The sequence below is a fragment of the Lissotriton vulgaris genome, chromosome 2_1 (genome assembly GCF_964263255.1).
Source record: "Lissotriton vulgaris chromosome 2_1, aLisVul1.2, whole genome shotgun sequence".
NCBI lineage: Eukaryota > Metazoa > Chordata > Amphibia > Caudata > Salamandridae > Lissotriton > Lissotriton vulgaris.
In genome coordinates, this window is record NC_141687.1 from 1,763,415,513 (window position 1) to 1,763,442,427 (window position 26,915).

Below are 26,915 nucleotides of genomic sequence, written 5' to 3' on the forward strand. Positions count from 1 at the left end.
AAACTGCAGGGACTGTGCTGCACAATACATTGTGTGAAAGAGGCTTCTGTGGTATTTATACAGTAGAATTTGATAATCACAAATAAATGTGCATTTGGCTGCAAGGGATACTGGTTGTGGACAGTCTTGTCCGTGATCATGTCATTACGAAAGAAGCCTTTGCATCCGAATAAATAAATTAAAAATAGCCACAACGGGCTAGCAGCCGATCGTGATGGCGGCGTAGCTGCAGAGCTCTGTGGGAGAAGCGCCCTTTACCATCAATCCGAACCTTAATCCGCTACAGTAAAGGCCCCCGAGGCTACAGCCAAGGTCCGGAACCGGGCAGGAGAGATCGGTGAAGTCGGGAGGCGCTCCGACACTACGATCTGGAGGCGGGGGACAACGGGCTCTGAAGGCCTACACACCAGCCGCAAGCCGCAACCTGCAGTAATTCAAGAGCCGGACAGAAGTGAGAGAGAGACGGACTCCGTGAAACCGGAAGGGCACCCTGACTCGGATGAAACGAGAGGCGGCAGCCTAAGAGAACCCTCGGCGACGACCCACGCATAGTGCCACGGTTCCCGGAGCTCCCAGATAAAGCAACGAAACAGGCCATGAGAAAGGAAATCGGGCCCCAAGTAAGCGGTGAACATCAGGTACCGCGATCGTAACACCCGGTGTCTCCCTCACATAGCGACCCCCCCCCTTACAGCGAAACAACACCAGTGGGGAGCGCGGGGAAGACTCCAGTAACTGCCTGCGCCCCGCTCAAAGAACGCAGTCACCACAACTCACAGGCATAAGAACCAGGGTGGGAGAATAAGGCGTAACGGACAATCCACGCCACCGGCTCAATACACCACCGGAGGGGAGAAAAGTAGGTGCCAACATAAGGGGCGAGAGTGATTGGCCAACAGTGGGAACCCATTACAAGAACCAGTGGATACACGTAGATGGGCTGCCCGGCTGACGTTGGAGATAGTGGAGAGGCGATCGGGAGCCGCCCCCCTTCCCGTCCTTAACCCCGTATGCCCTGCAATCTTCGGAGGCCTTACAGATATCACCTCACTGTGAGATTGAGCTCCGTCCCTGATCGCAGTGTCACCATCACATCCGCGAGGTGTATACAAGTCAGCCCCCTTGAGGCGAAACACAAAGACGTAAAACACCCTAAATATTTGGAACCGATAACCCATCAAGTGAGACAAGAAAGCCACCACTGTGACAACTGCGCCACACCGTCGCATATATAGATTCGGTCCTATCGGATATATCACCTCAATCCTGCTTAGCCACAGCGGAACTCCTGAAAGGGACAAAATGGCGGGCAGAGGCCCGAGGAACCAACCGGCACAGGCTAAACTGGACAAGTATGTGTATGACAAAAATGGCTCGCAAGCGGCGGAGGGACGCCCCTCCATGGGGAAAACACCTGAAGGGAACGAGGCAAAGAAAGTCACTTTAGAAGACATCATGAAAGCATTATCAGCGGTTCAAACAACGGTGGGGTCGATTTCAACGGACGTTTCTCTGTTGCGGGCAGACTTCCACAAAATGACTGAACGGATTAAGGAAGTGGAAATAGTCACGAAGTCACTGGTGAAGGACACGTCAGAACTACAGAGAGCAATGGAGAGGATCGAGACCGAGAATAAACACCTGAAGGAGAAGCTGGATGACCAGGAAGGAAGATCAAGATGGAATAATGTACAAATACTTGGAATTCCCCAAACGGAAGGGGTCCAAGCCATGGACCTGTACATAGAGGACTTAATCAAAACCAAATTGCAACCTAAGGGTCTATCCCACTTCTTCTCAGTTGAAAGAGCTCATAGAGTCCCAGGTGGCAAACCAAAGCCAGGGGCTCCCCCGAGACCGGTACTGACCAGATTATTCAATTTCAGGGACAGGGACGCAATCTTACAAACGGCAAGAACATCCCAACCAATCCGGGTAAACAACACAACACTAGCCTTCTTTCCAGACTATACGGCGGAGGTGGTCCGTCGCAGACGGAGTTTTATGGAAGTTAAAAAAAGAGATGAGGGCGCGTGAACTACCCTACTCCATGCTGTTCCCGGCCCGGCTTCGAGTAGTAGCTGATGGTAAAGCATGGTTCTTTGACACGCCAGAAACAGCATACGACTGGTTGGAAGGTTGGCGGCAAGTAGGAGCGCATTGGCGTACCAACAGAAATCACTGGCACCCACAAGAAGATGACCACGTCAGTTCTCAAGAGCAAAGGCAGGAGGAGCCGAATCGCTCGCCGTGAATGGGAACAGTAGATCATGGACAAGGACCGGAACATTGACCCCTCGGCTCTCACCGGCACTACTACTGTATTGACAAATGAAACTCACGCTGCCTCTGGTTTCTGGACTAAGGTGAGCCTAAGGGGGCGAAGAGGGGGGCTGCCCCTACGGACCTTAACCCGACAAGCAAGTACTATGGTTTGGGAGGGAAAAAAGCACACTGCTAAGTTGGGGGACGGGCGGTTCTATGTCCGTTAAGCAGGGAGGCAGGGAGGGGGGTGGGGTGGGATGGGAGAGTTATTGTTTTTTCAAAGTTATATGTTGTGGGGGGAATTGACAACAGGCACACACTGAGAACACGAAGAGAAGGCAGCTCCATCGAGATAGGGACGGGAGGGAAACACATAGCGAGTCCACGACTGCACCATAGACGCATTGATGTCAACACACGGAAGCGACTCCGAGGAGTTCAATAGGTCCTTTGTGGCGCATAATTCACAGGGCAGCACCCGTTGTAGCACGACACAAGAGACCCCAGTGTCACCCCTAAGGATACTAACGTGGAATGTAAGAGGATTGGCCGATAAAATTAAAAGAGGCCTGGTACTGCAGGCCTTAAAGAGACTTAGGCCAACAGTGGTCCTCCTACAAGAGACACACCTCACAGGGAAGGCATGCCAAGCACTAGACAGAAGAGGGTATAAGATGGCTGCACATGCTGAGTTTACTTCAGGCTCGAGGGGGACAGGTATACTGATCAAAGAAACCTCATCATTTATGATAGTACAGACTAAAACAAATGACCAGGGTCGCTTCGCAGCGATCCAGGGTCAATGGGAGGGCAAACTTCTGAACATAGTCTCAGTATATGTACCCCCGGCACTACAGTTGGTGGTAATGCCCGTATTAGGAGCATTTATCTTAACCCTCCCAGAAGGGGATCTCATAATAGGAGGTGACTTCAACACAACCTTAGATGCGGCGCTAGACAGATTTCCGACACAGCCACGAACATCGGGACCCTCTTGATTCCAGGGATTCCTAGAAGCAATGGGGCTGATAGAGGTCTGGCGTCACACACACCCAACAGCACAATACACATACCACTCCACGGTACATAACAGCCTATCGAGAATTGACTACTTCTTAAAGGTGGGATCGAGGCTCCAAAATGTCGAAGAAGTGGAAATCAAGCCTAGGGGTATTTCCGATCGCCCCCGATACTATTGACTCTCTCTTGCAGGGAGAAATCTCGCAAGAGAATATACCCATTTACCCTAATTATCTAAAAATCCCCAGCATTAGGAAAGAACTCAAAAAGGCGACTAAACATTTCTTTGAAGAAAATACCACTTCCGTAGACTCCCCATCCATACTTTGGGAAGCCTACAAGACGGTCCTCCGAGGGCAGGCTATAGCCCCCATCACAGGGTATAAAAGATCACAACAAAAAGAACTGACTGAACTGGAGCTCACCCTGCACAGTGTAAACATGGCACACATGGCAGATCCCTCCTTAAGCACGGCACACGACTTACAGCTACAGCAACAGCGTTACAGAGATCACCTGAAACACCGAACTATAGACCACATCATGCAACGACACACAAGGTTTATGACGTGGGAGATAAAGCAGGGAAAATGTTGGCATGGCTGGATAAAAAGGTGGGTGGCCCTAGGAGGATACAACAGTTTTGTTCAAAGGCAGGCGCACTACAGACACATCCTGAAGAGTTAGTGCACACACTGGCTGAACATTTCCAGGAAGTATACACTCCAGAACGCGAAGTGCTAGATTCCGAAGCGCTCACCTCGCTGAGCCACATAGAAACCCGCACCATCACTCCCGAGGCGGCCACGGAACTAGAGGCAGACCTTACGACCGATGAGCTACAGACGGCCATAGGAGCTATACAGTCTGGGTATTCACTAGGCCCAAACGGTATCCCCAAAGAATGGTACAAGCTCATGTCCAATACGCTAAGCGCACCGCTGCTGGCAATGTATAACAACAGCCTAGGGACAGCTATACTCCCATTGGACCAGCGCACAGCAACAATCGTGGCAATCCCCAAACCAAATAAGCCCCCAACGGATTGCGCCTCATATCGCCCCATATCACTGCTAAACGCGGAAGCAAAAATTCTGGCAAAAATACTGGCTAACAGACTAATAGTTCACCTACCCCATCTAATTCATCCGGACCACACAGAAACACTGCTCTTAACCTCAGGCGAGTTCCCGGAATTCTGGCACGGGCTCAGATGCTTTCTGAACCGACAGTAATAATGTCATTAGACGCAAAAATGGCTTTTGACATGGTAGAATGGCAGTACCTCTTCGCGGTCCTATGTCATATGGGCTTTGGACCTAAGTTCCGGCCTGGATACGACTCCTATACACTGAACCGGTGGCCCGGGTCACAGCCAACGGCCACATATCGCATACTATACGGCCGGCAAGGGGGACACGCCAGGGCTGTCTGCTGTCGCCGTTATTGTTTGCATTGGCGCTGGAACCATTGGCGGCCTTGATTAGAGCGACCCCGTTGCTAAAAGGTATTAGCTGGAAAGAAGGGTGGGAGGATCGCATCTCACTCTACGCCGATGACATGTTATTATACCTTACAGACCCCGACCAAAGTATACCAAAGCTCCTCAAGATTTGCAATACACACGGGAACACATCAGGATACACAATAAACTGGTCCAAATCGGTGATCTACGTTCTAAAAGGTCTGGACCCGTTGCTCGGCACAGACTGCCCGATCGTGATAACAAGGGATTCCTTTAAATACTTAGGTATACATATCACTAAAGATGCAACAGAATTCTTTGGCAAAAACCTGGCGCCCCCTTAAGAGCGGCTGAAGCGCGATGTAAAACACTGGGCGTCCTTGCCCCTAACACTACTGGGGAGAGCTGCACTATATAAGATGATGGCGCTGCCAAGATTCCTCTATGCCCTCGACAACACACCATACCCGATACCACCACGGTATTTTAAACAAGTCGCAGCACAGGTCTCGAACCGTATGTGGGGCAACCTACCGGCGCATATAGCACAAATTAAACTGAATAGAAGCTGGTATGATGGTGGGATTGCATTGCCAAACCTACAATTATAATATTGGGAGACGCAAATTAAGACCATCAACACTGGATTCACACACCCCAGGACGATCCTGCATACAGAATCGACAGGCTACAATTGGGCACAAACAACATGCTGGTGGTGCTTTATAACAGAAGTTTGGCGACAAAACTAATAGGGCCCACTGAACAAACATTGGCATTGTTGTGCACAGCACAGGTAAAACTGGGGTGGAAAGGGATCATCACCAAACTCACCCCACTCTGGGACACAAAGGCATTGGGACAGCTGAGAAACAGCAAGGGCTTTACGCAGTGGGACAATATCGGAATTTCCACGGTGGGTGGCATGTGGGATAAGGGGACAGTGATTCCCTTTAATCAGCTCCAACAACAATATGACCTGGGTCAGACAGAAACATATAGATACGCGCAAATCCGACATGCTTTGCTAACGGCACTCCCACCTGACACAGACATCCCAGAGGCCTCACCACTAGAGGACCGTCTACTCACTGATTTTATGCAACAACGAGCAACGTCGCTAACATATCGAAAGCTACTTAATAACATGCCCGACCCTACACTTAAACTCTGGGAAAAATGGGTGGAAGACATAGGAGAAATGGATGATACAGACTGGTTAGAGGCGTTAGCTTCTTCTAGAGAGGTGGGCATATCCGCCAAGTTCCGACTGGTGTAGCTCTAGATAGCACATTGCGTGTGCTACACTAGAACCACCTTGCACAGGATACAACGGGCGGAGCATCCCTTCTGCCTTAGGAGTTGCGGAAAGGAAGGCACACTTTTCCATATGCTGTGGGAATGTCCACTTATAATAGAATACTGGCGACAGGTCCTACGCACTATCTCCCAAACACTAGGGGTTTCCCTCCTGCCTGAACCACGAAAATGTATTCTGAACATATGGGACCCCACCTATCTCACCCGGCATGGTCAAACCTTGAGTACACTAGGTATCATGGTTGCAAAGAGGGACATAGCGCAGAAATGGGGCGTGGCTTATCCCCCCCCCCCCCCCCCCCATTAGCGTTGTGGTGCAGGAATATGGACCTGATTATGGTAACAGAGCGGTCAGTGTACGAAACCAGGGGTAGTCCGCGTAAAAGGAACAAAATCTGGGCACCCTGGAATACCTTCAGAGGGGATATATGTGAATTGCTGCCTGAATAAGACATTGATATTTCTGAAGACGAAGACGAGGAGGTCTAATTTTGCAGTGCTTATGTGGACATGTTCAGTTAGAAGGGAAAGATATGATGTAGCTGCTATCTTTAATAATGTTGAAATGCCTAAGTCTCACAACTCGAGGGTAACTGTTGTCTTGTGAAATACTCGATTGAACAATTTTATTGACCGAAAGTAACTTTAACGTATGTCATTGTCGAAAATGCCACTGTTTTATTCAATAAAAACATTAAAAAAAAAAAACAACAACAAAGTTTCAGTTTTGTCTGCCATCATGTGATCGGGATCAACGTTTTTTAACTCATTTGAAAACCACCATTAGGGGAATATTACTCCATAAAGTTGGGGGACTTAAACAATGCCTAACATAAAACAATAAGAATGTGAGCTGAAAGCAAAGTTGAACCATGGCATCTCGTTTTTTTTGGTTTTGTTTGTTTTTGAATCAAAACGAAAAGAAACACTAACATGGCATTTACATCTAATTGAAGGACTCCATAAAGTTTTAAGCTTTCAATTTTGGAAACAACAGGAACAAGCGTTTACAATGCAATGGTTTCGCCTTTGTTAAAGTTAGAGCTATTGGCATTGCTCTTGACATTATTTTTATTTATGTTTTTTTTAACATAAATAAATGGCATTGTCATTTACAATGCCACTAGCTTTATCTCTCACAAATGACACACACAGAGCCCCCCCCACACACACAGCCACACAAAGCTCCCCACACACACAGCCGCACAAAGCTCCCCACACACACAGCCGCACAAAGCTCCCCACACACACAGCCACACAAAGCTCCCCACACACACAGCCACATAAAGCTCCCCACACACACAGCCACACAAAGCTCCCCACACACACAGCCACACAAAGCTCCCCACACACACAGCCACACAAAGCTCCCCACACACACAGCCGCACAAAGCTCCCCACACACACAGCCGCACAAAGCTCACACTGTGGGCAGCATCTCCAGAAATCACAGAAACATTTGTAATGACCGGTAAATAAGCCGGCCCTACCAAAAGAAGCAGCATATAGACATGTACACACGCATACATACAGAAAGACAACTTGCCCAACTTAATGGTGCATTTAATACACTGCTCCGCCACTCCCAAAAAATATTTAACGTTTGTCAATTCTGCCTACACTACAAGGGAGACTCGCCCTTTCACCTTCTTTGATCTGTAAATTAATGATCACCTATTTGGGTACAAGTAACAGCTGACATTTGCAGCGTTTTGGAAACGCCTGAAGGGAGGTAAAAACAGTGTAGAGAAAACCCAAGATATTTGTAAAGATGGCAATTCTGTGCCTGCCCATGGAAAGCACAAACTACTTCCTTGGGAGCAAGGGTATGTTCGTTTCAAGGAAGAAATGCCACTCAGAACACCAAGAACCCATGCCCGGGTGTCATTTGGCGGCCTGATGCATCCTGGGAGCTGTAGTCATCCACCTAGACAACGGATTGTTGCAAGGTAGCAGATGACGGTTGGTCGGGTATCGGAACAGGCAAGGCATCCAGTAACAATTTATTGTGATTCCGATCTCTCTTTCGATACCCACGCCACGACCGTAGCAGGTAAATGCTTCGGCATCATAAAGTCCCTGAGAAAGTTCTTTGACTTCCTCCCGCTCGACTCCAGAAAGACCATCGCGGTAGCCCTCATCCTCTCTCGAGTGGACTACTGTAACGGCCTCCTGGCAGGGACCAAAAAGTCCACCCGGTTGAAACTTCAAAGCGTCCTGCACACTGCTGCGCGCCTTGTCCTTAAACTCCCACGCAAATCCTCAATCTCCTCTGCTCTGAAAGCCTTACATTGGCTCCCCTTGCATAAAAGAATACTTTTTAAAATTCTCATTGTAGCTTTCCGAGCCTTCAGCAAATCCGGTCCTGCATATCTGTCAAGCCGCTTTCCCCACTACACACCAGGCCGCTCCTTTAGATCCTCGCAAGAAAACCTCATGACCCCCTCCAAATTCAATCTGAAGTCCAAAGGCGGTAAAACACTTAGTACCCTGGCTATCAGAGCCTGGAACAGCATGCCAAGGCATCTCAGACTTCAGACGCTTGAAAAGCCGTTTAGGAAACACCTCAAAACGTGGATTTTTAATCTCTCTGATGACTGGACTAAAGCAGCCATCTAGCCCCCCACTACCTTCCTTGTGACTTGGTCTTTTGGTTTGTCAGCGCCATGATGCTCCCTCCGGAGCGAACGTTCGCGCTCTATAAATACCCATCCAAATATCCAAATTAGTGAAACTGGTACCCCCAAAAAAATAGGGCCCGATTCACAGAATGAACTTAAGACTCAATCCTAAACTTACTACTATTTTGGCATTCACAGAATGAACTTACTACTTTTGGTATTCACAGAAGTTAGGATTTTGTCTTAAGTCTGTCTTAAGTCTGTCTCAAGACAAACTTAAGACAAAATCCTAACTTCTGTGAATACCAAAAGTAGTAAGTTCATTCTGTGAATGCCAAAATAGTAGTAAGTTTAGGATTGAGTCTTAAGTTCATTCTGTGAATCGGGCCCATTGTGTGCATCTTACACTACACCCTGACGTGCATAATGATTCATTCAAATCAAACCGTTTTTTATACAGCAACTACCCCCCCGCCCCCCAAGAGCCGAATTATTTTGTTTGTTAGAAGCCCCTTGCACCCCCGGAAATCTTCCCACCCCTACAAAAACGAACCTCTGAAGGTAAGGAGTATTACAGCTTCTGAGCAGAGCGTACAAAACAGGTCTCTGAAAGAGTCATTTATCCTGCTTCACCTGGAGGCATCTCGACGCGTGGGAAGGGGGCGGGGCACACGAGCACTGCACGCCGTCTGAAGGGACTTTCTTTAATGGTTGCTTATTACTCTGCGCAGCACACATGCGCCCGCAACAATTAGTGAAACTGGTACCCCCCAAAAAATAGTGGGAGTAAAAGATCTTGGAGCAGGGGCGTAGCTTCCTTTGGTGCAGCAGGTGCAGTGGCACCGGGGCCCTGCCCAGAGCGGGCACTTAACCCTGTTTTTTACTGTATTTTATAATTCAAACAGCAGCCGGGGGCATTATTTTCCTTGCCTTGGGGTCCATGACACACTGGCTCGGCTACTGGGTGGAGTCTACCCTTTTACATTAGGTGGGCACGCGCTCTTCGTTTTGTTCACTGGTGGAAGATTCTTTTTCCCACACAGTTGCACTTTTCACCAGACACCTGTCCGTGGTTAACGTTTAACAACATATACAGCTTGCTTCTTTATTTCACGTGCCAGAACATGCTTATGGCTCCGTGGCACTATGAACAACGGTTATGACTACTGCCCAAATCACTGAGCCTATCCCTGGTGAGGATGAAAGGCTGAGCTGAGCTCACCATGGCTAATATCTGTGACCTGCCACTCGGCAGCCGGCACGCCAACCCACCGCGCTGCCTCATTTCTCTAGTCGGTCAATACGGGGTTCTCCAAAGATCACAGGTCACCTGTAGCGTCGCTTTTGTTCCGTTTGTCTAATACGGGGCATCCCTGGGGGAAAAATGGGAAGGAAAATTTACCACTGGTTTCAGCTGCAGCATCTATATGTACATTTGACCATATATGCCTGTGCTGCTCGAATTAAAACCCCGACAGACACCACCATGTGCCACAAACAAACTCCAGGGTACGACTGGGACTCCTCCATAGTAGTCGAAGGCTTGCCCCCAATCACCCTAAAGCCAGGAAGCAACTGGGTCCTATGGAATCAATATGTAACTGGTCGACTAGAAGTTCTTTTTGCAGTTTTTATGTAGCGCAAACTCGACTAGAAGGTATTGTAGCTCTTTATATGAGCACTAGTTACGTTACAAAAAAGATACACATATATAGGGATGGGGCGATTAAGTGATTTGCCCAGGATCACAGGATGTGGAGCCGACGCCGAGACTCGAACTTGGTTTCCCAGGTCCAAAGTGGCAGCTCTGGCCGTTATGCCACATCCTCCTGTTTCCAACCGCAAAGGGCACCCGAGATATCAAGCATTGGAATGTCCGCATTTCCTGTGGTGGTCTGATTCTAGGGGGCTTGGAAGACAACGCCGAGTACCACTACACCAGAAGGCACCAATTCCGGTATTCAAGACGTGCCTCTATCACTACCCACGACTGCCCCTCGTCTGCCGAAAGCGCCTAGAGGCGGACCAAGGCTAGTGGTTTATGAATCAATTTAATTCCACGACCATACGGATTCCACGACCATACGGTTCGACGTGGCAACGCAGTAAAGCTCTGTTTTAGCTGGTCGTGCGCAAGTTGGTCTGGAAATGCACTGTTCAAATTTTGATTTTTTTCCACGATTTAAGGGACCTTGCAACGCTCCAGCAGGTGCATTAACCCACCAAGCCGCCGAGTTTGTTCTGTTGGTATGAAAGGAGTGGTCGGCCAGCTTTTGCACATTTCTACATAAAACGTATCACCCCCTGCACCCAGCGACTGCTTCCTTACCTACATTTATTTAGTATCCCAAAGCGCCCAAAAGGTGCAGTCACAACGCATGTGGGCGCTTTACATAAACTACATACATCAACGAATAAACATGCGAATCTCTATAGTGACTGGGTCAACGCATTGGGCCAAGTAGTTGCTTTATTGGCCCGACACAAGCTGTCTGGAAAGTTGATGCCGCTACAATGTCAGTTTCAAAAGACGCCTTCACGACGCTAGGTTTGTATCCAAATACGTGCGCGTGTTTTTCTGTGCCTTCAGCTGTTGGCCCAAAGGGTATATTAGACCGTACTGGAATAAAAGGTACCCACCAGCTGTGTACAGCAAACCTCATTTTTTTACCCCAAATGTGCCTTTGAAAGTACCTTGTGACTTTGCTCTTGAACATAAGCGCCTGCAATGTTTCAAGGCGCACCCAAGCTGACGTACGAGACGTTTTGGCACTGAAGACAGAATGACTTACATTTTTCAAACTTTGCAACAATCACAGTAAAGCACCGTGATGTACCGGAGTGCGACAGGTGCACTGCACTTCTATTGAGTGTCTTGTGACAGGTGCCCAGAATTCTCTGTAAAGTACATTGCGGATGCGGGAGGGTCATTCAGTGAGGGTGAAAAGAGACCATGATAGAGGGGGCGGAGGGCTAAGGGCACCCAAGACACCTGCTGGGAAGAGAGACACCCAATCAGGAAAATGCAGCAAAGCGGGTTAGGTGCAAGATGAATAGGGGTGAGGGGGGCATTATATCACATTCATGAGAAGGGGCGAGGGCGCCCCTTTACTTGTGCAGCAGTGGCACCGGGGCCCGGGGGGGGGGGCCTTGAGAGGGCCCGCTTCACTCCAGCTGGGGGAGGCGGGACATTTCATGTCCTTGCACCCTTGCTGGATGGGTAGGGGACGGCTGATGGGTGAGCCCGGGTCAGAAATAGAAATTAATCTATACTGCGAGAGCGAACGGTCAACGGGGAGAGGCATTTAAAGAAGCAAGTTGTTGGGTGAAAGGGACGGGCAGTTCAAAGAGAGAGCACGGCCCAACGAGGGAAGAAGGTGCTGTGACGGGAAAAAGGGGGAGCCACCGGGACTGGCAAGAATGGGGTATAGAAAGGCGAGCAGAGACTTGTAAGAGGGGGCGCTGATATAGAGGAAGGAGGGTAGGGACTGGTATTGGAGAGGGCGCAGGCGGCTGAAAAGATAAGCAGATCATAGTGAGGGGGAGGGAGGCGAATGAGTATGAGAGAGAAGGGACGAGTGCGCGGAGAGAGGACAGGCTGCCGAAAGCAAAGCGCGACCCAGCTAGAGGAGCAGGAGACAGATGGGCGAAAAAAGAGAGAGAGGGGACCAACGAGGGAGGGGGGACCAGCTGAAGATGAAGAGAGGAGGGACAAACGATGGTCGGAGATTAAGGACCGATGTGAAGTAGTGCAGGCACTGGTGAGCGCGAGGGAGCGGGGACAGACGGACAAAACGGACAGGAGGGTCGAATTTGGGGGTAGGACGGCGAGAGCAGACTGGCGAATGGAGAACTACAAGCAGAGATGGGAGGGAGGCCCAATGATGAAAAACGGAGCCCGGACTAGGGGGAGAGGCGGGTGAAACGGTAAGCAGAGGACCAGTGAGTGGAGCGGGGACGGCCTGCTGAAAGAAGGGCAGGAGGCAGCGTGGGAGCGGGGACAAACGGGTGAAATGCAGAGCGGATATCAACGAGGGAGAGGCAGGACAGAGGGATGCTAGTGAAAGCAGGGGGTCGGGGCGTCGAATGGCGAATGGATACAAAATACCAGCGCGGGGAGAGTGGCGGACGGTTCACGGGAGCTAGTGAGCAGGACAGGATGGGGTGAAGAGGAGAGCGGGGAGAGTAGATAGGCGGATGAAAGGGGGAGCGAAAAGGGAACACGCATTAGAGAGTAGACTGACTGGGGACAGACTGGTTAAGAGATCAGGGGCTAGTGAGGGACAGGCGGGAGGCAGAGCGGGGGTGTGTGAGCGGAGAGTGGTCGGGTGGTGAAAGGAGAGGACGAAGTAGCAGAGCAGTTGATTGAAAGATCACGGACTAATAAGAGGTAGAGGCATCTCGACGCGTGGGAAGGAGGCGGGGCAGTCGAGCACCGCACGCCGAAACAGTTGCATTCTCCTCCAAATGCACACGCCCTCCCTTCTTCACCTGCTGTTTGTCCGCCAGTACCTCCTCGGCTCGCTCCTCCACCTCCTGCAGGAAACGCAACACAAGGTCGGGTTCCCTTGCTTGAGCCAGCGCCATCCTACCTGGAGCTTTTGAGCTTCAGATGTGAAATCTGTGACAAGCCCAATCACCCGTCAAGAGAAGCCGACAACAAACCGGACTGCTCCCAGGAGGAGGCGGCGGGGGCGCTTGCGGTGTCCTTCACGTTTCACACAAACTAAGCACCGCTTTACGGGGAGGGGGGGAGGGGGGACGGCGGGAGGGGGGACACGGAGGAACACACGGAGAGCGGGAGGGGGGAGAGCGGGAGGGGGGGCGGCGGGAGGAGTTCCCTCCGACCCGAGTTAAAAAATGAACACGGAGGACGAGGGGGGCGGGCGGGAGAGGACGAGGGGGGCGGGAAAGGACACGGACGTCGGGAGGGAGGCGGGAAACATGGGGACAGCGGGAGGAGGGACACAAGGCAGGACAGCAGCAAGCACGGCCCGGCCGGACCAGACTCGGGGGCGTTCCCGGCGTCGCGTGACGTCGCCAAAGCCAAAGAATCTCGGGAACGCCCCCATGTCTGGTCCGGCATTGATGGACAGGCCCCTCGTCCAATGGCTAGGCTCCATTTATGGAGCTAGCAAATGGGACGGGGGGCGTGTTCCAGAGTGCTTACTGTACTCAATAGATTTCTCTGGAGGAGGAGCCTAACGGCTCCGCCCCCCAGCGAAACCTAAAAAGGAACGGAAGGACTGAAAGCTGAACCGGAAACGATATCGCGGTTAAAACGTCGGTCGAAACAATATCACTGCACGGGAAGCCCTAAGATTCAAGTAATTTATGGCTTCATTTGTTTGATTTCAGACAGGGACAAGGAGAGCAGCAATGTGGAGATAGACATAAATGCTGAACCACAACTCGAGCGTGCAGGCGGCTCGGAAAAAAAACACGTTGATTGTTGATTAGAAGGGCAGCCATGGAGGAATCTAGCCCTGATTGCGGTGGGTTCCAATCAGTCATATACGAATTTTCAAAGCAATGACACCAATACTAGCACATTCATCAGAAATTTATTTTAGAGACAGCGTGACAAGTGTATTTACATTCACGGAGAGATAAGGCTGGCCCCTCGGCAGCTACAATAGCACCAACTGCGGGGTTCTTAAATCAACATTTGGAATAAAGAGCATGTATAGAAGCTAAGGCTCTTTTCGTGTAGAATCAGTGAAAGAAGTGGGCGGGAACGGCAGGGCATGGCGTGCCCCTACTTCTCTCATTTAACAGATTCCGTTCCCCTACTTTTTAAGTTCAAACGTGAGTCCCAGGACGCCAGAAATAGTCAAGATCTATAGATAAGGCTTGGAGTTCGTGGCCGTTCGGGGAGGCGGGACAGGCAGAGAAGGAAAACGACTCTTCCTTCCCAGAGAAGACAAGGACAGTGTCCACGTCTCCTGCTCTGCTTCTGGCAGCTCCCCCCCCCCCATCCCCCAGCAGCTACATTCCACACACTTTCTTACTCTGCCTCAGGCGCGCAACACCCATTGGCCTTAAAGGTGTGTGGCAGCCTGGGATGAGACACTCTCCGGGCCCGCTCACAGCCGCACCCAAGCACTTCACAGGTCTTTAAAAGACCTTGTGCATGTTAATGGGGCTTTGTTGTTGTTTCACCCCTTTTAAGAGCCCCTGCATCTCGACTCTGCCGATTGCCTAAAGATTCAGCCCTCCCCCCTGAAATTTTGGGTTAGCCTCACCCAAAATTTGACTCTAGTTGCGCCTCTGCTCTGCCTCCCTCTCTTTCTGTCTTGCTCCTCCTCACTTATTGACTTCAAACAACAGTTATTACTCCCTCTTTCATCTCCTTTCGTTATTTCTCCGTAAAATGGATCCAAAAAAAAAAATCACTCTGGAAATGTCGTCTTTTTGGGCCATTTTTGTAGTTCAACTTGCAGCCTTGGGAAGGAGAGAAAATAAAGGTTCAAAATGTGGAAAATAACGAAATAACCTGTACGATAATAAAAAAATGATATAGTGGGCTAGAAATCTCTCCTGTGGAAAGGAGCGTGGTCAGTGTACTGCGCGTCAAGAGCAGACTGTTCCTGGTTATGAATAATGAAGGAAAACTCTACCGATCTGTAAGTAACACCTTGTTATGGGTATGAGGGAGGTGGTGTGTACATTGAGAGGACATTACGTGCACGAACACAGGCTGCACATATAAACATACCTTCAGACTGCTCCTTCCTGCTGCAGGCCTCAAAGGGTTAGAATACCCTGCTATGAAGCATGCTAAATCTTTGAGGCACACCATGCTGGACTGTGCAGAGCAGCTGTTGTGCCTTTTAGTCCTGCACTGCCCCCACCGCTGTTTGCACTTCCAGTCGAAGAGGGACTATTGTCTTCTGGGGGGTGTAAGATGCTGCCAGAATAGGGTTACCACATCTTAGGACCCCACAACTGGGATATTTAGTAAAAATAGAGGAAGGCCCACAATTCTACAATAGCAAAGTGACATAGAATGACAGCCCTCAGCAGCACAGAAGACGCACTGAGAAGACATATATAATGTAATTTTTAAAACCAGCATCATGCCTGTTCATTAAATTACTTACTTATAAAAGATGCTAACTAACCCTGCTCTGGAACCCCTAAAAAAGTGATTCTCACTGTTTACAGTTGACCCACTCTAAAAACCGGGACATGAGCCAAATTTGCTGAAGTCTACGGGGACAGCTGTTGAAAAACCGAGACTGTCCCAGCAAATCCGGGACACCTGGTCAGCCTATGCCAGGGCCACAGAACCTCCATTCCATAGCACAGTCCTGCTATAGTTGGAACCCATACATACACGCTGTTGTTCCTAGCGGCATAGATACTGACATCAGGGAAGGCTTGCATGACCATCAGGCATGGCCGCGTCCCTGCCTGCTCTCACATTGTGCACTCTATCTAGGTGATTAATTAGATTGCCACACAGGAGACAGTTCTGAGGAATGGGCCTGTCAGGCCCTTTTCAGAATTGTAATTGTAGATGCATTTATATAGCGCTTCCTACTCCAGACGAGTGTGGCAATCAGTTGTGGAGGGGATTCGGCAGCATCACGCCTCCTTGCATCATCTTATACCTCTTTTACTGTTCCGATCGCCCAAAACAAGCCTTTCTAAACCTTTCCCTCTGACTTTTCCCACTACACCTCCCTTTTACTCATTCCAAGCTCCAAAACAAAAAAGATTTCTAAATCCTTTCCTCTTCCATCCCTCCACTATCCTTTTCAATCCAAATAACAGACTAACATATCCACCACTCAAATGAATTTCATTTTTCACTATACTAATTTACCACTAATCCTTTATTGGTTCTGGAGTAGCATGCTACTCGCCGAAAAAATGCTTCAACACCCCATCAGGGGTAGCAAGCGCTTTATAAATGCAAATCTTTCTCCCTTTTCTATCCTTACACTATCCATCTTAATCCAAAAAACTGACTAATATATCCACTACTCAAATTACTTTCATGTTTCACTATACTAATTCACCACTAATCCTTTATGGGTTCTGGAGTAGCTTGCTACTCACCTAAAAAGTGCTTTGACGCCTTGTCAGGGGTAGTACATGCTATATAAATGCAATTACAATACAATAAAAATTAGAGTTGAGTCAAAATGGCCAGATTGATTTTATTCACCCAAACACATTAGCAGCACTTTACTGAGTTTGAAAGTGAAGCGCTGCTTTTGTTTTCTCGTCTTTCTTTGAACAACATTGTTTTCCATGGGTGGAGAAGTGCACCATTCCTGGAGGTACTGACTCGTGTGGGGGCATCATGTTCGCAAGTATATTATTTTTCTAAAATCACATGCTGCCTCCTTCCTGGCCTCCAGCAATTTTCTGCAACAATAACAATGTACTCATAACTCTGGTGATTAATGTTCTTCCTAGAGAGAGGTGGAATTTTGTCAAGTGGAAGATAAGCCACCTTAGCTTCAGAAAACTACCCAAGAATTGACTCTTCCTCACATAACCACCATAAGCAAACAAAAATAAAAGCATTTATTTGTACTATAGATATATACCTATATATGCAGATTGCTTTGTATAAACGTGTAGAATAATTGTTTGTCATTCATGTTTGAACTGCTCTTGTGGAAAAAGAGAAACGTGCTGATGCCAGAAACTCCATAGCTCAGAGACAAATGGCTTGTGATTCCACTTTTAAGCTATTTAGGACTTTCTGTGATTGGAAAAGAATTCCAATTTGTGAATGTATATTAATGTCAATAACTCATTAAACCTTAAATACATGTGTATCCATTGGTTGAATTAAATAACATAATAAGTTGCAACTAGGCAGTGAAATGCCAAACAAACACTAAAAATTAGAATGATTTGCTCTTTCTGGCCACACCTCTGACTCCGCCCACTGACCCAAGCCTCAGGTTATTCCTGCCCCCTGATCTCCGCCCACAGTTCCCCTACTTTTTTTCCCACACTTCGACCACTATGTAGAATTGTTATTTGGAATTGTGCAATCGGTTGATTTTAGTCATCACAACTGTGAAATGTTGGCTGACTGGCTTTACAAATATAATTACACAGAGTACTTTCACCAACAGAGATTCTTTGGCGAATTAACTCAAATCAAAGGAAAATGTGAGCACGAGCACACTGCGCATTACATACACGTATGCAATTTTGACCATTTTATAGACCTGTTTTGTTTTTTAGTGTTTGCACAGGTTTATGTACTGACAGGGTGTAACATTAACAATGGAATTTCGGATATTGTTTTTTTGAATTTCATTTGACTCTTGATTCACCGGCTGGTAAGAAGACTGAAGTTTGATATATAAAGATTGAGGTAAAGGGAGTGTGGTGTGATTGAAAAGATGGCTTTAGAAAGTGGATATGACAGTCTATCCCCTATTTTTGTCTTTTAGCATGTGGTTTGATGTCCTAAGGAGAGCCGATAATTATTCTCAGTGGGTTCGAAACACGTCAACTGATCTCATTTGTGACCAAATAGGTGCCCACTAGGATGGGATGACCACTTATTGCTTACCAGAACTGTGGTGTAGATAATATTTAAAGTAAAAAGTGAGCACAGTAGGTTCACCATTTGGCGTTGGCCTCTGAATTATAAGCAGCATTACTAGACTTAAGAACAATGACCAGAGGCTGTGTTTATGTACAAAAGTGAGGTCTAAAAAACCTGTTGGAACCATAGCTACACATGCACTGTATTTGGTTTATACTTGTATAGTGATTTACACTGTATATTTGTCACATTAGTTTGTCCTTGTTTGTTAAATGTAGTGAGGTCTTCAGTGTATGTTTATTATTGTATTTGTATATATTGTAAATTGAAAAAAAGAAATAGTCTTTCACCAAAACAATAGTATTAAATTATTAAAAATTCTTAAAAGAAATAGAAAAAGGAATTTTGCAGACCAGATTATCTAGATCTTCTGGATTCTGGTATAAATGTGATGTTTGAATGATTATCAGTACTGGCATTTTTGTCATTGTTCAGTTTACTAGTCCGGCCTTACTGATTACGGGCCAAACCCTTTCTTTTTTTTTTTGTAAATATATTTTTATTGCAGATACGAGTTACAGTTGCACATTGGTCAACGATAAGGCAATCGGTGATGGTAACACCGATGGTGAGGTAGTACTGTTACACGGCCATTCAGCCCACAACCCGGGGGTCGGGCGGCAATCTGTACTTAAATGATGAGCGTGAATCTTGGGGTCATCCAAATACGACCAGTTATACTATGAAATTTCACATCTGCTTTTCTAAAAGAAAGAACCCCCCCCTCACCTCCCCCCTCCAACTTAACAAAACTCACCCAGCGGTCTAGTGTCCAAGTAACTGGTTCAAAATCCCAAGAGTTTATTAGGAAGCTTGTAGTGCTCCTTCCTCCCTCTATCCACCTCCCCCCTCCCTCCCACGCCATCGGTGCATAGTTAGATTATCAGAGAGCAGTCTGAAAGAGACTTTTCACAGTCCGGAGGAAATGCAGTGAACCTGTTGCATTACGGGGACGCTGGCTGCTCATTTGCATCACTATCAGTTTCGCTAAGTGTACTGTGATCACGTAAGGCCTGCACCAATGCTTCCCATGCTTGCGCTGATTCCAACGCTCTCTCATTCTGTTGCCGCCTCGCTAATTGATATCTCAGGGTGCTCTCTCCCTCAGCCCACTTAAGAAACTCATTGCGCCATTTAGCGCCCGTTGGACCAACTCGTGCCTTCCAGTGTCGTGTATTTCCCGTTTCGCCAAGAGCAGTCCCATTTCAATAAATTTGCTGGTAACTTTGTTTTTGGGGGTATGTGGAAACCAATGTAAGATCCCTACTGCAATGTCGAATTGTAGGGTCCGCTCCGTAACCTTGTTAAGGGTGTCCCCTATCAGTGTCCAGTAGGAGGACAAAGCGGGGCAGGACCATAACATGTGGGTTAGGTCAGCTCCAATGTCAGCTCCAATCGTCCGGCACCTAGGGCAGGCCGCAGTGTCAGAGGCGAAGTACTTTTGTATCTTCTCCGGGGTCAGGTATGCTCGGTGTAATATATAAAAGTGCACCAATTGGAACCGAGCGTTGCGTGTGCTCTTCCAAGCTCGGCGCATCAGATGGGCCCACGTGGTCTCCGGGATGTCCCTCCCTATGTCTGCCTCCCATTTGGCCCTGAGTGTCTCCAATGGAGGCAACCGCTCGTTAACCATCCTGGAGTATAAGCACGTTATAGCTTTAACTGTTCCCGCCGCCATCATAACATACTGACATACCATAGATGTCTGTGGTTCTTCAAGACCATTCTGCCAGTGCGCCTGGAGTGCCCTCGTGACCGCCTCGTGTAGCAGGAAATCGCCCCGGGGGACGTCAAAGTGGTCTAAGATTGCCTGGAAGGGCAGCAGCACTCCATCCTCGTATAGGTCACCGATAACCTGTATGTCCGCGTCCTCCCAAACTTGTAATTGCAACCAATCTCCACCATGTGGTAACGCTGTGAGCATTCCCAATGGGATTTCGGGGGCGTACGGGTGTTTCATTCCCGACATGCGTTGTACGCGGTTCCAGCACGATCTGATAGTGCATTCCGCTTGCGTGAGGTCCCTCATAGCCAGCCTCTGCTGCAGTGCAATATAGGAAATAACGTGTCTGGGGATGCCCAGTCCCCGCTCCTCCTCCGGACCCCGAAACTCCTGTGCCACCTCCTGGGTGTAGGTCTGCAGTTGGGCAGCTAAGTAATATGTTTCGAAATCGGGAACAGCTAGCCCCCCCTCCGCTTTAGGTCTCATCAATGTCTTAAGCGCAACTCTGCGGCGGCCCGATCCCCAAAGGAAAGCCACGATTAGTGATCTTAGGTTCCGGAATACGGCTGGTGGGATCCAGATCGGAAGCGTCCTGAAGTAATAGAGTAGCCGGGGAAGCGCTACCATCTTTAGTAGCGCTATACGTCCTGCCACCGACAACGGCAGGGTAGCCCAAAAGGACATGTTACCCTTTAGTGCCCGAACGCACCGGGATATGTTGCCCTCCAGAACGTCGGCAGGGCAATGGTAGATATAAACCCCCAGATATTTGAGGCAGCTGGGTGCCCATCTGATCGCCCTAGGTGTGTCGGGCTGGGGTTCCACCTTGCGAACCGGGAACAAGCAAGTTTTCGACCAGTTCACCCTGAGGCCCAATATTTCGCCGAAAGAAGTGAGTACTGCGTCGGCACCAGCCAAGGCCCCCCAGCATCCTCCAGGAAAAGCAACAGGTCGTCAGCATACAGGGAAATAAACTGCCGCCCCGACAAGGTTCGCAGTCCTCCACAGTGGGCCCCGGTGCGAACTGACAACGCTAGGGGTTCCACTGCCAGCACGAAAAGCAGCGGAGATCATGAGCAGCCCTGCCTCGTACCTCGCTCTACCGGGTATTGTTGGGAGATCAGCGGGCCCGATCTAACCCTAGCCATCGCTGAGGCATAGAGCACTGCAGTTCAACGAAAGAATCCTTCCCCCACCCCAAAACAGCTAAGCACTCTATGGAGGTATTCCCACTCTAAACTATCGAAAGCCTTCTCCAAGTCAATTGAGAGGATCATAGGTTGGGGAGTCTCATCGTAGTCCTCCTCCATCAGGCGGAGCAGGCGACGAATGTTCATTGAAGTGTTTATCTTGGGGATGAACCCCGTCTGGCCCTTATGTACCAGGGACCCATGTGCCCCAGCAATCTCGACGCTAGGATGCTGCTTAATATTTTATAATCTACCTTGAGCATCAAAAGCGGCCTATAAGACGCCGGGTCGCTACGCTCCCTATCGGGCTTGAGCAGGGGGATCACGAGGGCCTCGTGCATTGAGCCCGGGAGGCGCCCCAGGCACTTCGCCTCCTTGTAGATTATCAAAAGCCGCGGGCCAGGAGGTCAACATAGGTGGAATAGAACTCCACAGGAAGTCCGTCTAGACCCGGAGTTTTGTTGCGTGCCATACGTTTTATGGCACTGCGGATCTCCCCTAGCTCCACGTCTCTCCCCAATTCCTTCGCCTGTTCGGGCTCCAGAGTGGGGATAGGCAAATCCCGTAAGAAGTTATCAATGGGGGCAGTGTCCGTTATCATCCTACTCTGGTATAGCTCTTCGTAGTAGTTCATAAAACAACTAAGGATTTTGGGCTGGGTATAAACCTCCACTCCCTAGCGTCCCGCATAGCAACCGTGGGAGAGGTGCATCTCGTAGGGTTAGCTAGCCAAGCTAGAAGTGCCCCCGATTTGTCACCCTCTGCTAGTGATCTGGTCAGGTAAGTTTTATAGTCAAAACTGCGTAGTCTTTCGACTTCAACAGCTACAGCTTCCTTCGCCGCTGCGGTCTTTAGTTGAAGCTCCGGGCGGCCGGGCCGGAGGAGCTCCAGCTCGCGAAGCTTCTGATCAGCCTTACCAAGGTCCTCCAGAAGGACTCGTTGGTTCCCCACTTTCTTTGTAATGCAATAGCCTCTCACTATCACTTTGAAGGCGTCCCACTCCGTGGTCCTTGCACCAGTCGTACCCTCATTCTCCGCAAAGTAGGCGGTGATTCTGTCTTCCAGGTCACTCCGAAGCACTAGATCCTCCAGCATCTCGGGGCGCAACCTCCAAGTTAGGACACAGGGGGTACCCGGGAACCATCTGAAGTCGGCCAGAAGAGGGTTGTGGTCGGAGATAGTCCTTGCTAAATACTCAGATCTCGCAGCCGAGGACACTAATTCCGCCGAACCCAAGAACCCATCCAGCCGCACATGCAGTTCATGCATGCCAGAGAAGTGGGAGTAGTCCCGGACATGGGGGTGTTGGGCTCGCCAGATATCCATCAGTTCCCATTTAGTCTGCCATTCCAGTCTATCCCTGGCTACCCGGCAGGTTGGTGAGTCCGCCAGGGGAGGGTGAGATCTATCGAGATCTATGTCCACCACCGAGTTGAAGTCCCCTCCGTTCAAGAGTGGCCCTGTTAGATAGTGGGCCAGGGAGCCCGACAGCGCCGCGAAGAAGGCCAGCTGGTCCACGTTGGGCGCGTAAATGCTGCAGACGCTCAAATCTTTTCCCCCCAATTTACCCGCTATGGCCACAAACCTCCCTTCCGGATCCACAGTGTGTTTCGTCACCTGCAGGGGGACCCCAGCCCGCACCCAAATTAGTGCACCCCTAGCAATAGCTGAGTATGTGGTGTTGTATAACTGTCCCCTCCACCTGCGCTGTAAGGCTAGTCCTTCCGCTTTCGTTAGGTGCGTTTCCTGCAAAAGCGCAATCTGTACTCCTCTACGCACTAGGTAAGCGTGTATCTTGTGGCGCCTGGTCATGGAATGCAGCCCGTGCACGTTCCAGGTAATGCATTTCAAAGGGGATAGTTCAGCCATTGTCCCATTGCGTCCCTCCATGTCCCTCCCTATCGTGCTCAAGTAAGATCAAACACAGTAATTGCCCTGCACCGATGGCGTACCCCCCCAACAACAACAATTCAACCCCAAACCGTGTCCCCAGAACAGGTCCCAAAGATTGCCATCCAGTTCCCATCCAAACTGTACCCAGAAAACCAGAAACTATCCTGACGGTAGCCACCGCAGGCGTGCCTTAGGGGCAGTATGGGGGTCGAGCACCGATAGGGGGTCTCCCCACGTCCAAGCTACCTAATTGCGATTGAGCCATAAGTAACGAGGGCAAATACAGGACTTGTCCCCAACCCATCCCTCATCCAATTACCCAGTAGTCCCCACGAGGGCTCACCCCCCCTCCTACCACCCCTACCCTCCGCTGGAACCAGCTCACCCTCAATCACCCTTGGCCATCAAGCAGTCCCTCTGCCGTCTCTGGGGTGATCACAGGGAGGTTCACACTATCAGTCTAGGTGTCCTCCGTGTCCGATCGGCCCTCACCATCGCCAGGCTCTGAATCCTTAATTATGGGTCCACCTTGAGAGCCTGACATACTGGATACCCTCTCCAACACTCCTCGCCGTTCCGCCGTAGTCTCCACAGTCGAGGGTCGGCCAAGTCTGCCCCGGCGATTCCGGATCCTCTTGGACCTCCGCCGTAGTCCGACCTCTGAGGTAGTCGAGAAAGAAGACCCAGGGCCATCCTTGCCAGCTCTATACAGTTCCAGCCAGCTACACACTTCGTCCGGGGTATCAAAGAATTTAGTTGTGCCTTCTAGTATGATGCGGAGCCTCGCTGGAAACAGCAATGAATATTGGATGCTCTCACTTCTCAGTTCACGTTTGATCGCTAAGAAGGAGGCTCGCTTACGCTGGGTCTCATAGGTGTAGTCCGGAAAGATATTCACTCTACTGTTTGCCACCTGATATGGTCCATTCATTCTGGCGTTATTGAGAAGCAGGTCCCTGTCTCGGAAGAGTAGCAACCGCGCCACCACCGGACGCGGAGGCCGGCCTTGTTGCGGTGGTTTGGACAGAACCCTATGCGCCAGTTCCAGGGTGTAAAAAGAGGAGAGCCCCTCGGTTGCCACCACCGTCCTGAGCCAGTCCCCTAAGTAGGCCACCATGTCCCCACCTTCGATTTTTTCCGGTAGGCCCACTACACGGATGTTGTTCCTTCTATTGCGTCCTTCCGCGTCCTCTGCCCTCCTCTCCAGAGCATCTATCCGAGTCAGAGCGTCCTTCATGGCAGCGGCTAATGTTTTGTGTGCCGGCTCTAGGGTTCCAATCGAGCTCTCCACCTCCTTGACTCTGTCCGAGAGCTTACCGTGGTCCGCTCTGAGCAAGCCCAGGCTCGTCGCGACCTGGGCAATGTCTTGTTGGAGTGCCGATCTCGTATCGGTTATCGCCGCCAGAATCTTGTCCAGTTGGTGCTGGAGGTGTGGGTCCCTCGACGTCTCCGGGTCCAGCCGGTCTTCTTTGTCCGGCATCTCCGCGTCCGAGGCGGCCTGCATACCACCCTTAGTGCCCTTCGGCTTCACCATGGTGGCCGCGGTCGCCAGCGTTGGATGTGGCGATCGCCCAGATGAGGGGCGTCAATCGGAGTGCCGTCAGCTATCGCCTCAGCTCCTGTATCAGCGCGGCCCGCCGGCTTGTCCCCGGTGTGGCGGCGGGGTGGGTCACGACCGCTTGCGGTCCAGGAGCATAGAACCAGGCGCTCGCCCAATCGGGTCACTCCGCTCGCAGTGAGTATAGGGGTTCAATGATAGCTGTTGGTGGGTCGTTTCAAATACGTCGAGGTTGTTTGGATCGGGCAACAATGGCGCCCGTTGTAGATATCACGTGGCGCGGGCTCCTTCGAATCATCTCTTTGTCAGGCCGCGGTAGCAAGGGGCCAAGCGGAGGTCGGCAGCACACCTCCTCGGAGCAAAAGGGTGGGGAGGAGGGAGAAGGGTCACTATCAGACCGTAGTGTGCTGTCGGGGCCTGCGATCTTCTCGAGCCACCTCCACCTCTGTCACAAACTGCAGGCCTTCCCTCTCACCGTCTCCGGTCCGCGTAGGCCCGATGACTAGGCCGGTCTCTTTTCAGCTACTCTCTTGGCCTCCAGCTCCCTGCGCCGGGCCTGGTTCCCTTCCAGCGTGAACCAAGTGGGCACACGTACCAACATTCCCGAGGTCCGATGCGGCGGAGGCCGATGTCGTCCCGAATATGACGGGGTTTGGGTCAGCTCCCCCCTCTCTCCGCAGCTCCGCAGCGTGCTAAGGGTCCAGCCGAGCGGCGGTCTCGATGGGCACCATTTGAAAAGTTTACAAGTGCAGTCGGTCATTCAGGCAGCTGGCATCGGTGTTGTTCCGCCATAAGGGGAAAGAGAAAGAAGGCTTTGCCGGAGTCACCGGCCTCCTAGGTCCGCAGGCCGCCTCAGGATCGCAAATACGGAGCGGGCGCCATTTTGAGCTCAGCGCCGCTCGGTCCGTGGGCACTCGTTCGGTCCTCGTTCACCTCGACCGTGCCTCGCTGCGGTTCTTCAATGTCGCCCCCCGGCTCAGCACCCACTTCGCTCAACAATCTGAGGGCCGGGGAGCCCCTGTCGCCCGGGAATCAGGATTAATGGCGGCTCAATCGCGGAGCCGAGCGCTCAGGCGACCTCCACCATCGGCGCCTTAGCCACGCCCCCCTCAGGGGCCAAACCCTCTCTTGTTATTAGTATACAAGCAAGGCGTTAGATACTCATCATCAAAGTGGTCAAAATGCCTCCCTGGTAACTGGAGGAAAAAACAGTGATTCTACATTGCTCCGCCTACCAGTGTCTCACTTTCCAGCCCCACTCTAATGCTTCTCAATAGTAATAGTACAATCACAGTAACATTAATAACAGTGATACATTGAAAACCAATGACAGTAACACACAACACATTTCTACAAACGAGGAATCTGCACAAATCAAACAAAATCTCACATCCCGTGCCTCTAACAAGTATGGAGAACGAGTGACAACGTGGCATATTACTCATAATGCACGAGGTGAATCAAGAAACATTTGCATCCAGAATATGACCTCAAAAGAGAACATGACACACTAAACAGAGGAAACATTTTGAAATTACTAGGATTGCTGCCTAAAATGACAAACCTCACAACCAGAGACATAATATCATTAGAAATTCTCACACCAAGCAAATTCAATGTAAGAGGAATCACCCTGGCCACTTGGGCCTCCTCATCAATAGCTGCAAGAGTACTAAAAGGAATCACCACTTTGATTCCTGGGGAATTACCATTTCTCCCTATGTTCAGTCCAATATACTCATCTATTGGAAAAACTGTTATCAAACATGCCAACATGGGTCCAACCCCAGGTATAGTCAGTCCTTGGAGGAGCAATCGGTAAAACAGCCACCAGAGCCGTAAATTAACAAAGTAAAGCTCCAACACCTCAATACCCAGCTGAGTCCATCGAAAAATATGATGACCAGGCCTGACTTTACCTGACCCTGCATAAGTCCTCGAAACCATGAACCCCACTCTCAAGCCATTCACTCAAAGGCATCCAGAAAATATGGAAATCTGTTCATGGAACATTGCAGGGGCCAAATCAAAAATATCGGCTATTAACCCACCATCGACGTGGAGCAACTATAAAATCGTTGCTCTCCAGGGAACCTGGGCAATGACGTTACCAATTCCAGGCTAGTTGCCCTAATGTATTCCAGCAATTGAACCACAAAGGTGGCTTAGTGGTGTATGTATCTCTATCTTTTAGCATCGAAGTAGAACCACAGCCTCATATAGACCCCGGGATGCAAATTTTACTCAAGAACTGGAATAAACAAGGAAAGCCAG